Source organism: Rhipicephalus sanguineus, chromosome 5, assembly GCF_013339695.2.
Source record: "Rhipicephalus sanguineus isolate Rsan-2018 chromosome 5, BIME_Rsan_1.4, whole genome shotgun sequence".
In the NCBI taxonomy this organism is placed as follows: Eukaryota; Metazoa; Arthropoda; class Arachnida; order Ixodida; family Ixodidae; genus Rhipicephalus; species Rhipicephalus sanguineus.
Genome location: NC_051180.1, coordinates 48,483,811 through 48,498,052, shown reverse-complemented (window position 1 = coordinate 48,498,052; position 14,242 = coordinate 48,483,811).

Here is a 14,242-nt window from a genome sequence, read left to right as displayed (position 1 = left end):
TTGAGGAAAACTTAACAGACGTTTATTTACATCATAGAGGACAGGATCGTCAGAACGACATCTAGTCCGATTGATCCCTCCCGAGCAGACGCTCTGCTGCTCCTTAAATACGCTTCATTTCCAAGATAGGGAAACTCCTTAACCGCAAATGTCCAATCACAAACGTGCATGCCTTTGAAGCTCCATAACTAGCAAACGTCCAATCACAAACGTGCATGCCTTAGGAGGGTCCGTCTCTTCGACACATAGGCCACCGCTCCCAGGATAGCAATGCCAGGGACCACTGCACTCTTACTCTCCATGTCCGACCACTTCGGAAGAAAGGGGGAGCAATGTCACTTCGGGGAACTGAAAATCCCTTTACGAACAAAGGCACTAGCTTTCACCAAAAACACACTCGTTGCGAACACGCGTTCCACGGAGGAGACCCGCACGTAGCTGCCACCTTCCAGTCGAAGCGCCCAGTTCAGGGAAAAGACGACAGGTGTAGGTGACAAATCCGTTCTCCGAAATGAGGGGGGGGGGGTCCAAGAAGCGAGATGACTCGCTTTGGGACAGCCGGCCCAGGACCCTCGCATCTGCTTTGTAACAGTATGTACTACGTCTCTAACAGCTTCATCAAAATCCTTAAAGACGCTCCTTACGCTAGTTCATCCACAGTTGAAACTCTTGAAGTTATTATGGGCACCTGGCCATTGTGGATTAGAACTAAATGAAATGGCCGACACACTAGCGCAAGCGGCATTGAATGGTCCAATACTTTCGGTTCTTCCTGTAGTGGCCAGCATAACTGCGATTAGGTATAGGAACTCTTCCCTTCGTGCAGACGCCATAGAATCAACAACTTCATGGACAGATTTTAGACATTTAAAATTTCCGTGGGAAATCCAGTGGTGTCAAACTAGACAATTGGAAGTGATATTAACTAGATTAGGATGCCGAGTGGCCCCGTTTAATCTATATGCACACAGGGCTCGTCTGGCGATGTCTACCCTGTGTCAATTTTGTTCAGAAATCGAATCAATAGAGCACTATTTTTTATCGTGTCGCCGCTATATATTACAAAGAAAAAGACTTCTTGAAACTCCATTTGCTAAGCTGGGGATAATCTTAACCATAGAGGCTATACTCACCTTCGGTGCTTCGGCTTTGGGCTTCAGCCTCAGGAATGTTTTTGATGCTGTTAGTGCTTTCCTTCACGAAACAAAACGAATGCGTTTTTAAATTCCTAATTGCAAACGTATTCCTGTAGTAGCAATAAATCAATAAGAACAAAAAAATCAATAAAAAAGGATAAGACGTTCGGTAACACATTAATTTCATTATTCTAATTTCTAGTTGGAATGAGTAGTCTGGTCTGAATGTACAAATAAGTATTTCACTCGTTCTTTTATATGTTTACTTCTCTTTTGTCTTTAAATCATTAGTTATAACTTCAGAACTTCGTATCAACAATTCTTGGTCAATCCCCAAGTGGTGGTATGAGCCATGTTTAGAGGCACATAATAATAATAATAATAATAATAATAATAATAATAATAATAATAATAATAATAATAATAATAATAATAATAATAATAATAATATAATAATAATAATAATAATAATAATAATCAAAACGTCGCGCGATAAATGCTTCTTGAAGGAAAACAAACGTTCTTCATAGAGTCCGAATTTTCTGTGGTTGACTTCAACGTTAAATTAACGATTGAGAGGAGTCGCAAAGTTACGCGGAGAAGGTCACTGTGTTAGTGCAACATTAATTACAGCAAACTTTTTAGTTATTTGCACGAGCGCTTAAATTCTCGTTCAACTTTTACGAGAAAAAAGTCGCGTCTGGTAAACGCTACGTGAGACAACGTTTGACCAGTAAACGTCTAATGCATCAAGTTACGCAATTGTTTCCGAGGTTGGTTCAGTCGTCTAGAGACCGCTTTCGTCTAGGGGTGTGCGAATAGTGTAATTTGATCTCGAATCGAATTCGAATCGAATAGTGTCGAATAGTGGCCAAAAATATCGAATATTGAATCCAATACCGAATAGAGAATATTTTATTGAAAATTGAAAGAAAGAACAAAGAAATGAAATCTGCTCATGTCCTCGAGCACGTAACGTGGTGAGTAAGCGGTGCGCGCACTCCGTCGCGTAGACCTTTCTGTTGGTGTAGCAGTGCAGTTTCACCGTTGTGCTGCAGCTTATCCATGCTCTGTTCGAGTATGTTGGATTCGCCGGTCTAGTGTTATGGCTCATGCCGCGGCAGATGCCGCGTGCCAACCTGTAACCATCATGTACCCATTACCTCTGCTCCTGATGCCACCTTCTGACACTGTGGACATTCACAAAGAAAATCTTCGACGCACCACGCGAGCTCTCATACCTCCGCGTGGTCATGACCTCCCGAGTGGACTTACTCGTCAAGAGGAGGTATCGCTCCGAAGAGTTCGCGTGAGTGCGGCTGTGACACCTTCAATCCGCGCTAAGTGGGGCTACACCGACACAACTTCAAGCTGCCCATTTTGTCCTGCGCCGGTGTGGGACGCATACCTGAACCACCTCTTATGGACATGCCCTGGGCTACAAGCGGCACGTCGACGCCATCTGCGGCGTGCAGGACTTCAGCACACCAGGCCACCGGACTTGCAGCGATGGATATACGGTCCGAACCATGGGTCCCTCCTGGACTTCATGGAGGAAACACAACTGCACCATTTTGTGTAATGTGTATCGATGCTGCAGGTCAAACTAACGCAATTAAAAAAACTGCTACCGAAAGACTACATTTTGTCACGCAGAAACACAAGTTGTTCCACATGACCTGGCTTCAGGCTTTCTCGCTGTGATGTTTCGGTGTTTCCTGCAGTTGAAAACATTCGCTCACTGGGCGCCTCAGTAGCAAGCATATCACAAAGTAATTTTGGCGATACTTGGATAAAGTGCAACTCCATGTTCTTTCCACTATTTCAAAGGATCATCCTTTCTTGGGATCAGGAGCTCATTGAAGTATTTTTGGACCGCTTGACTATCAGGTGTGAGCTCAGTGTGCTGGTTATTGTTTGAGGTTAGCAGTTCGACAGTCTCCCAGACTGTTCCCTGGCCTTCTTTGCTGTAGCCATGACGTGCGGGAATTGCATAATCTCTTTTAAAATAAACATGCGCTCGCTTTTCAAACAGGATATCGGTGAAAGTTTTTACGAAATGCCTACTGTAATGACGTTGGCTTGAGTTTTAGCCACTCCATCCTAACCAAGTTGCACCATTGGCCTTTTCGCGGTTCAGTTATTCGTCCGGTCGAATGATTCGAAACTTCGAATACAAGCTATTCGAAAGTGAATCGAATTATTCGAATAAGTATTGTTTGATTCGAATTCGAAACACGAATATTCGCACACCCCTACTTTCGTCACATTGTGTTGGCGGTCGAAGTTGGCAGGCTGGTTTTGGCAAGAGAGCCGGACACATTCGTGGTTTTTCATACTCAGAATATGACAAGAAAATCGCGTAAAGGATTCGCAAGAGTTGGCTTATCAGACGCCGATACATGCGGTTATACTGTGTTATTAGAATCGACATTGTGGAAAGCGAACGGCGCCTTGAAGCTATAGCGGGTATCACACTGAGCGCAGGCGACTTCTTGAGCTACACAGAGAGAAAGGTTTATCGTGGCAGAAAAGCAGAGAGCTAGGAAATGAAGGGAGGTAGGAAACGGGGTTCGCTGCATTACGTAATTGCGAAAACTCAACATCTGAATGCCTCCTTGCCGCCCGTGCGGGCACTTCACAGCCAGAAATGCGGCCAGCCGTTATTGGAAGCATTTCATTTTTGGCGCTTCGTAATCCGTCATCATTCAGTCCTTTCGTTTTTCTTTTCTTTGGCTCTTACCTCGAATCGCCCAAGACGAAGGTAGCAGTGCCAGCTTTTCTTCAAATAAAGCCTTTTCTCGGCCAAGCAGCATTATTTTTCTCGCGTGCTTTCACAGCCCTCTCACGCAATTAAACTGTCATCGCGAGAGGGTTTTAATGAATGGGCAGCATAACTCGCGACGAAAAGTATGCGCATTTGGTTGCTGGATTCACTGAGCGCATAAAAAGACTTCACGTTTTTTCTTCTTTTTTTTTGCTTCCACTAAGATTGCGAACGATGCTAAGTTTTTCCTGTTCATTGACTGCGTGGCTGAAACTTATGGAAAACAATATTTTTTTTTGTGTGTGTGTTCGCCGGATATGCAGCTTACGCAAGACAGATAATAGTCGCGTTGATGTCTTATTCATCTTAAGATGATTATAAAACGTCGAGTTTTTATTGATCCCATTGTCGCGACAAATGACAAATGACAAATGACAAAAAAGGACAAATGAGTGCGCCCTAACAAATCCACTATTTCTCCATTGGAAACGTTTCTTACTGAATATTCGTTTGCGCCGAAGTTGCCAGTAATTAAGCATAAGAAGCCTAATGCCGACGAAAGGGAGATTCGAAATATGCAGTAGGTACCAAGAATTGTTGAGGCTGATGAAAATATAGCCCAACTACAAATTTGCCTATTATCTCCGGACGCCGGTCGTCACTCACAATAAGAGCTTTGTGCTATTCGCAGGAATCGGAAATGAACCACTCGTACACGTCCCACAAGTGAGGTAACCATGCTCTGTTCTCTGTTGTTACATGGCATATTAAGATTTAATGACACTGGACTGTAGGCCCATAAGCCACCGGAAAATTCTAGGTCCATGCCCACAACACGCCTTGCAAAAACGCTCACTATACTAGCAGTCAGCAAGTTCCTAGAAGGGTGTGGTAGTCTTGGAAATTATCGAAGAAACCTTTTTCGACTGATTTTATCCATAAAATCTGACATGACCATGACGCGTTATGCGTCTCTTCATATGCGGACTGATTCTGCGTCCCTACGACTGGACTTTGCCGGTTTCAGTGCTGGTATCTGACTGGACGTTGATGTAGTATTACTTACAGCATAGATGGTGTTCGTGTAACTGCATTTTAAGTGAAATATAGTGTTATGCGACGGGACTGTGTTTTGTGTTTTTTTTCGAGTTGTTCTGTGAATGGACCTCCATGAACTCTGCCACACTGCTCTTTTATCTATTTTCTTCCTTTCATTGCTGTGAGTTTCACATATCCTATTACATGCGCAAATGAGTAGCCGGCGCTATAGAAAAGTGCCAACATTTCTTAAACATCACATAATAATAAAAAAAAAAAAGACGGAGCTGGTGAGTTAGCTTGGTGTGCATGACGTTGCTGTCGGCGCGCCATTTCCTCCACACTTCATTAGTCGTTGTGTCTCTCCCTTTCGCGCTCTGCCACAAGACTCAAGTGGCCCTTTCCCAGCATTCGGTGGTCCCGTATTTACCTTTAAATAAAAGTAAGTCTCCTCTCTGCCCTCCAGCTGTAAACAAGCATGTGTCTCGCCTCTGCTGAACTAAAATTTCACTTCTTCCGATCTATTCATACCTTAATCCCCTTCCTCCAGCGTAGGATAGCAAGCAGAACGCCCGTCTGCTTGGCCTTGCTGCCTGTCCTTCCTCCTCGTCTGTCTCCCTCCTCCCTCAATGCTCATGTAGCACCATGCACAGAGCACCATGTATAGACGACGTTTTGCAAAGAGCGAAATATATACATTTCCCAAAAATTCTATCATTCTCCCGGCTTACACTTTGTGCAAGGTGCGTTTATTTTGTGCTGGGCAAACGCCTCGTTTGTTGTTGTTCTCTTCAAGCGTCCCGTAGCGAACCGGACGTTAGTCTGGTTAACCTTCCCGCCGTTCCGCTTCTTGCTCTTTCTCTTCAAGCTCTCGTGCTTGGTCACCCTGACTTCGCCTCATCAATGTTCCTAACAAATTCACGTGGATTGCTTGGAATCCGCGGCTGCAGGGCACAATCTATACTTAACACGGCTGTATACGTGAGCGTGCGCTCTTTTCTACCTAAAATTATACCTCATTTCCATAGGTTGCGCCAGAGTCGCTGTGCTGCTTCAATGTGCCTTGAGAAAGAGTGAAGCTGTCGCACAAGGTCAGTCCTTTTTTTTTTTTTTTCATCCAACGTATGCCCACGTTACACAGTCGAGCAGTGAGTAGGTAGCATATGCAAAAGCGCCGGCTACGGTATAAATAAAACAGGGACAGTAAATATAGATGGCAAGACTAAGAGGTGAACGAAGACTTCCATTTTCCTGGCAGGCTGTTTTAGTCTTGCGCCCTTAACGTCTCAGAAGAAGTCGCTCGAACCGTTCGTGCTTCTTCTGCTCGTCAGAATAAGAATTTGCATGCGGAATTTTTGGCACTGAGTGGACTGAGCGGACACCCTGCTCTGTTATAGGCATAGTCGGCTGGCATAGGCCCAGTGTTGGGCAAGGTTAGGTTATGTTCGAAAGAGAACGTTGTCAACCGAAACTTTTCCAGATCTTGTCTCTATGAACCAATTCTATCCACACTGTTATGCGGACAAATTGTCCGGGATGTGGCAGGTCACCCTCAGTCTTCCATGTCACGATCTATCTTCTGCGATAGCAAAGCAGCCCTCCAAGTCTACCCGGCTTTACGTCATGGCTCACATGAGCAGCTCGTCGCGGAAATCAGGCAAATCCACCATGAAGCAATAGAAAAAGGACACCGAGTAGTATTCCAGTGGCTGCCTAGTCACTGCGGCATTCACAGAAATGACCAAGCGGACGCAGCTGCCCGATCCGCTCACGACGGTGTCAGCAGTATCACCATTCTCCCTGTCAAGATCGGACGCCGCAAGAGAACTTCATGTGCTAGCTCGTCGTATAACGTTGGACTTGTGGAAGTAATCATAGACATTTACAAGTACACAGCTGCATGCCTTGGACCCTGATCTTGAATTACGCATCCCGTCCACCTTATCACGACGTGACTCTACCCTGCTGGTCCGTCTATAGCTTGGAGTGGCCTTATCAAATGCCTATTCGTATATTATTGGAATGGCTGAGAGCCCGTCGCGTGAAATCTGCGGGTGCAGCGAAACAGTCGCGCACCTTTTCTGTGAGTGCACCCGCTTCAACTCCGAAAGAACGGCCCTCTCAGCCGCATTAGGCCAGCTGGACAACCGCCCTCTCACGGAGAACAAAATCCTAGGGCCCTGGCCTACCCGGTCTTCAGCACGAGCCGCTCTGAGGGCGTTGTTGCGCTTTCTTCAAGCAACCGGACTCAATGTCAAACTGTGACTGCTGGAAGAAAATGTTGCTGTGCAGTACTTGGACTGCGGTTATGACTTCGTTTTGTTTTTTGTTGTTGTATTTTGTCGCGTGCTGTCGTCACAAACTCTTCTTCTCTTTCATTCTTTTACATCCCCTTTCCCCTTCCCACGTGCAGGGTAGCGAACCGAAGACTGCTTGTGGTTAACCTCCCTGTCTTTCCTTTCTCCCTCTTCTCTCTCGAGTGCATCGCAAACCTCTTCCCTCCGTTGCCAACTCTCCTATACCCGCTACGCAAAAAAGAGCTGGGGGACGATGCCCTCTACAATGGACCTGCCGAGGTCCTCCGAGCCATTACACAACAGGCTCGACACATTGCCGGAATCATCCTAGGCATAGGCGTGCGCACAGGGGGGGGCAGGGGGGGGGCGGCCGCCCCCCCTAATCATCTAAGAGGGGGGGGCGCAAAATCCGACCCGTACATTGACCCTTCTAGTCACCGAAGAGGGGGGGGGGGAGCGCAAAATCTTCCCCATACATTGACTTAGTAGGGTGGGGGGGCGTTGCGATGAACCGTTGGCCCCCCTAATGGGGAACCCTGCGCACGCCTATGATCCTAGGGACCCCGGACTAGGGGTTCCTCCCTGCTCCTCGCTCAATGGAAATTCGTAATAGAGATGTTTCACTCTCTCTTTCATTTCTTTAATGATGTCATATAGGCTTATGATTGGGTGTAATGGCATATATGTTACTTATAATAACGATGTCATGCAAAGCGTAATTCCGCCATAAAGCGGAAAAAGGGAAGTCGTGAAACGAGTAACATTAAGCTGTTCAAGGCTTTCAACAAACGTAAGGGTTTGTTTTTATTAGGCCATCTTATTGTTACAGGACGGTGGTGCACAGTAGCTGCAGCTGGGATTAGACTGCCGATTATCCGGTAGTTGTTTCATCTGAAAGATCGGAGTATAAAACCAAACGTTCTTTTTTGGTACCGGAGTCTTTTAACAAGATAACTTGCCAAGCCTGCTAGTGTCTTATACTAAGGCCTTTTAGGAATGCAAGATTGTGCAGGTATGCATGCTCGAATGAATATTGTCTGCACATTTCAAAAAAGAACATTCCCTACATCGTGGTAACCAGGATAACTGGCTCCTAGCTGACCCGTGTTTTGTAAAAAAATCGGGCGTTATTATACCGCAACGAACTGAAACCCCGACTTTAAGTTCGTCTTTGAAAGAGATCTAATATGACGCAATAACCAGTTGTCTTGCCCTTCTAGGAAACATGCAACGAAGAAGGCGCTTTTGTTGGTACGCGCAAGCATTCTTATTGGTTAGTTATTTTACGCAAGTCGCACGAAAGATGCTTTATGATGTCTGTACATGTATCGTGCTTTCAAACTGGACCGAGATAGCACAGTTTCCCACAGGAGGCAACGCACTTGGATGGCCAGTGCGATCGGTAAAGGCACTTAAGACTTTGGAGCTGAAGTGCCGAACACGAGTTCAGAGAGAGAGAGGAAAAAAATATAGGGCCCAGCAATTTCTATCTTACGCAATAACAAGTAAGAAAGAGACTCCTTATCTAGGATCTGAATTTCGTCACGCGAAAGGAAATCCATAGCTCACACAAGGAGGTTTCTCTACTGCTAAAAAAAAAGTCTAACTTGGGCTCACTGCGGAGCAGGTTGCTACCATGAGTCGCCAGAAGACCAGCTTCTCCACCATGTGATGGCGCGCCAATGTCGTCAACGGGGAGCTTCGACGAACGAAACGACATGATTTGCTTGCGCCATGAGGCGAGCGTGACTGCTGGTTTCCTTTTCGTGATGCTTTGAGTATAATATGTTTGTTAGGCATCGACTGGAAAGTGTCTTGGATTATGCTCCTTTGTGGAGCACTTTGCGAATCGCTCTTTGCATCCGCTGACGACGTTGCAAAATGTGAAGATGGTTGTTGTGATGTTGCAGCAGGCGGGGTTAGCCTGGCCTACGTGGCCGGTAATATTTCCGCCTGAGCATCTCCTGAATTGTAGGGGTCTGTCCCCACGTGTTTAACAGCCCAGTATCTCTCAGAAGGCTATCAAAATTCGTTCACGTTCATCCACGCTCCTTGCCGCGGGCCCTTCAGGTGGAACGATATCCTCAAATGTCCGGCGCCTATGACAACCCCTTTGCAGACTGCGGACCATCGCTGCTCTTTTCCTGTCAAACTGCGGGCAAAGCCAAATAAAATGTTCAATGTCGCCGATGTCAGCGCAGAAGGCACAGAGCGGGGAAGCGCACTGCCCAGATCAAGCAAGTGTGATCCACGCACTTTTTTGAGAACAAGCGACACTGTTGCATCGGAAGATTCCAGCAGTAGAAATTGATAAATAGCAGACATAGAATAACGATCTAATGGCACTCATTGGTGCTTTCTCAAAATTTGTATAGGCAAAACCAAAAACCAATTTGAAAGTCTGGTAGCTAATACATGCGTACAGAAAAAAAAAAAGCTATATATATATATATGCGTAAGAAAGCCTTACGACGCAAACATTTCGTGCCTAAACAGGAAACTGCGCTTGGATTCCGATTTGTAGAGAACAATTCTCAAGTGCCATCTTTGATATTACGTAGGCGTTTGGCTTGTTCTTGTGAAGCATTCTGCAGTCTTGCAATTGTTTTAACGGAGTGAAAAAAAAATGCACGCATCTCCACAAAGTGAATCATGACGAGTGGGCGAAGCTCTGGGTATCGTATGGGTTAGTAACCGTACGTTACACGAGCGTTGCTCCACATGATGTAAATTGAGTGACATAAGAGAGTTTGAGAATTGGGGCCCCAAGTAGCTTGGGGACCCAAGAAGCTTGCGAGCCGCCGGGACGCATGCGCAGAACCCAAGCCACTCTTGTGCTCTTGCGCTCGCGTTGACCCGAGACGCAAAATCTGAAAACTAGCGTGGGGCCCCAAGGCGTCTTGGGTCACCAGCGAGAAGACACAGACGCAGCGCGGGCCACGGCGCAGTATGGCCCGCGTCTCGCATGATTTTAAATTTCGTCACGCGTGGCGCTCCGTGCGCTTGACCCAACGCAGCCTGCGTTGGCCCAATTCTCAAACTCTGCTGATCATCCGAACGCAAGAGTACGCTGCCCAACGCGGCTTGGTGGCCCAGCGTCTTGGGTCCCCAATCCTCAAGCTCTCTATAAAGTAATATAAAGTGGAATAAAGTGACATAAAGAGTCGACGACAAAGCTAGCTCCTAAGGTCCATAACGTGTACGTTGAAGTCGCCGGCTAGTATAAAGGGTTTGTGCTTGTAGGTGTTTTATATTGTTCCGTCGCAATTATGATTGATATTAGTTTATTGTTAACCTGATGTTTCGATTTTACAAGGTGCTGTGCCGTGAGCACGGACAACAACGCACTACGGACAAGCCTCCACTCTAATGCTTTGCCCCTAAAAAAAAAAGACAAGCGGCTGACGCAGAACCTAGAGGTTTGTTGCTTCTAGAACTAACAACAAAATGATGGCAACCATTCCTTTTTCTTGTGCTGCAGATCGCAGAGAAAAGAAGTAGCTGAGGTGCTATTAGCCTCAACCGTTCCACAACAAATAAGTTGTAACACAACGGAACAGAATAGAACAGATGCTAGTAAGCGTCAGCTGGAAATGGGTCGACACTTGGTGGGGATCCATAGGTAGCACATCGAACAGCAAAACATGGAAGATGGCGCCAGTACCACAATGCGAGAAGAAAACATTGCTTTTCAATTTGTAGCCAATAAAGGAAGTGGTCCCGAAGGCAAGTAAAAGCTTCGTAAGTGCCACGATACGATGTTGGCAGTCGTACGAAGAAACACAACGTTAATTTACGAAGCGCGGAAATGGCATTCTTTTTGTACTCTACGAGGGAGACTCGCTTTTTGGACGGCGCTTTCGTATAGTTCGGGTGACAAGCGGTAGAACTGCCGGGCACCTTTGCACTCACAAAGCAGAGACTGTCCGCGCCAGGCGACCGGAAACGTAACGCAGACGTTTCCTAACGAACACTGTGCTTGGGAGCCTTTCTCGACCTCCCGCCTGCTTTTGCAGTTACCGCTGGCGACACGTCCGGGTTTGGCGCTCCTTCCCGAGTGTTTGCTGTTGTATCCGATTTTCGCTATTCCTGCAACTTGCCCTTGCTCTAGAGGCAATGAAAGCAGGTTTAGAAGCTACAAACCTGGTACTGTCACTCGCACCGTTCTTTCGTTCTTGTGCGGCTTATTTCTTGCTTATAATCTTTGGTGACATGCTTAAAAGTCAAGAACACATTTCTCGTTGCTGCTTTCAGATTTGCTCAGCTTATCCACACTGCCTTCCGTTCTGTTCTGTTCTAACTGGCTTGCTAAGGAGAGGTTGAAGTTTATAACCTCTCGGCTCACCTGGCGCGGTGGTGTAGTGGTTATGGTGCTCTAATGCTCACCAGAAGGTTTCGGGATCGAATTCCACGACTTTCTTTTCGCGGGATACTTAGCTTTAGGTGCACGTTCAAGAACCCCAGGTGGTCGAAATTTCCGGAGCCCTTCACTGCAGTGACCCCCCGTAATCACATGGCGATTTTGTAACGCAAAACTCCAACAATTATTAATCCCCTCGGCTACTTTATTCCTGTAAGTTCTTTACGAAAAAGAAAAGATTACCTTAAAACAATATTGAGCAAATAAAGAAAGAGACATAACACACTGAAGCAAATAAAGAAAAGGAAGTGGGAATGAACAGTTCGCTTGCAGGAGTTCACTTTGCAATAGAACACTCACACGCACACATATCTGTCCAAGTTCTACCAACAGTATACGGCCTAACATGCAACTTCGCATACAGCTACACAATTTTTTTCGTTGGTTTTATTGAATCTCATTCTCCTGAGAAGAAGTAATCGGCATATGTTAGTGGTCTCAAAAGATATCAATGCTTCAACGCAACCAAAACACTGGTGGTTGTAACGTGGGTCGCAGCACCATTACCACGTATCAGTGTGACGTAGAGCACTGGTGAGAAACAACGCTACAAACTTCGGAATTTCATATGCCACACTGTTTGCCTGCTTACTAGACAAATGAGCAAAACACAGAGTTCGTTTCTTCTGCTTTGAAATTGCAACCTACATAAAAGGCCAACCGAAACGAAAAACAAATAGTGACACCATAGACTCGTAAGCTTCTTAGCCTTTCCCTTCAAAAAGGCTACTCTTATCAGCTTTGATAAAGCAGATAAAATAAATAATCATCACTCGTAGCGCAGACATTTCCTAGCGTGCAAGCACTGATAGCATATTTATAAGTTACTGACTGCGTTGGCGGCAAACGGAAACATATGCCCTCTCTGAAGGCGTTTTTCAAATCGAAAGTAGCATCGCCAAAGGTAGCGAGCTCATGAGTTTCGGCCCGTAAGCTATGGTCTTGTGTACAGTTTTTGTGTTTCGGGTTTAAGCTTTACAGAGTTTTCTTTGCAAGGAGACATATCGTTATACCCTGCTGCGACACTTCGAGTATGAATCAGAGACCACGGTGGACTAGGGAACGTGGCAACTGAGCAGGAGAGGAACTGAAGTGTTTATTGGCTGAGAAACTGAGACATACTACTGTCGCGTGTGTGTTACTCGAACTTGCCACCGTACGGCGTACCTAGAATTTGCGCGAAGAAACTTTGCATATAAATTTGTATTCCCAACGTGAAAGCTTGCTTTACGTATATATAACAAAACTCTGCAGAGATAAAACATTGCCAGGAAAAAAAAACAGACAGATTTTCAAGATTGGGGAGTTGTAGTTCAGCGAAGGCTTCGTGCGTTTTATCCACGACGCAATCTCGCAAGCCGGTGTGTCAGCTTTCTTATGACTGAGCTCCTGAATGCATGTGTCTGAATCGTAAAAACAGACCTGAGAGAAACCTGGTGTTACTGGATAGATTTCTGTTCAATACGTAGTTTAAGATAGACAGTGTACACAGGCAGTGATATCACGTGATGAATCGATTGGCCCTTTAAACCGCTTTCATAAGGTCACCGAGGTGTTGCGTGATTTTCGAAGAATAAATGGAAAAAATTTGGACGGTGGAAACAACCCTCAATACTGTCACGTGGTCGTGACGTCGACGAAGACAACAGTCAGCACGTCCGAGATGAAACTGTTTATTTGGCCGAACTTGTGGCCGAGAAACTGAAAGTCAAACTACAGCAATACACTGATAGCGGCGAACAGAGCGTCGACCGTCGATCAACTGACAAGCGGTCAAGCGCGTCGGCTTTTATACAGGCGCTATCGAACTTTCCAGCAATATCGCTGGTGGCGGCGTTATCTCTAGACAAAGCTGGAACATTCGCGTGCGGGGTGCAATCATAATAAAACGATCTACTACAATCGAGAAGCTTCTCGAACACTGCTTCGCGGACAGCGTCGAGCGTTGACAACCGTCCCTGCCGGTGAAATTCGAATACATCAGAACAAGACAAGAAGTGGGCGTGGCAATACGTTGATTGCGTAATGGCTGCATGTCCCGTATATTTATTTATGAAACTCCTACGTGATAGCTTTTATCGAAAAGTGCACCTCATTTCGAGCTTTATAGCGTATCTAAAATACATTTTATCTGTTGTTTTCTATGCGAAGGTCTTTTATTGGGCTATAAATGAACTTCAGGGAACATGATTACTTTAGCCTGAGAAGTTTTTGAAGTCAGTGGGAAGTCGACTGCGTTTTTCTTACTTCTCGAACATTTTGTTTATGAAGATACTACACGCGCTGCGTAAAAAGATAAAGTAAGAATTTTTTTTTATATTTTCGGTAGCCTGGTTCTGCGCAACAACAGGTATGAATAAAGGCGAAAAATATCCGCAGTATTTCTCTGTCATACGAGGTATTGCGGAACAAACAAATTACGGTCGGAGCAGTTGGAGTTGTACGTCTTGTCTATTCCTGCTACTCATACAAGGTGGCTCGTGTGAGCCGCCTTGACTAACTTCTCATTTTATATTTATTTTTGACCTATATGTCATATGAACTTCGATCGCATGGCATATGATCATATAGCATCGTCGCGTTA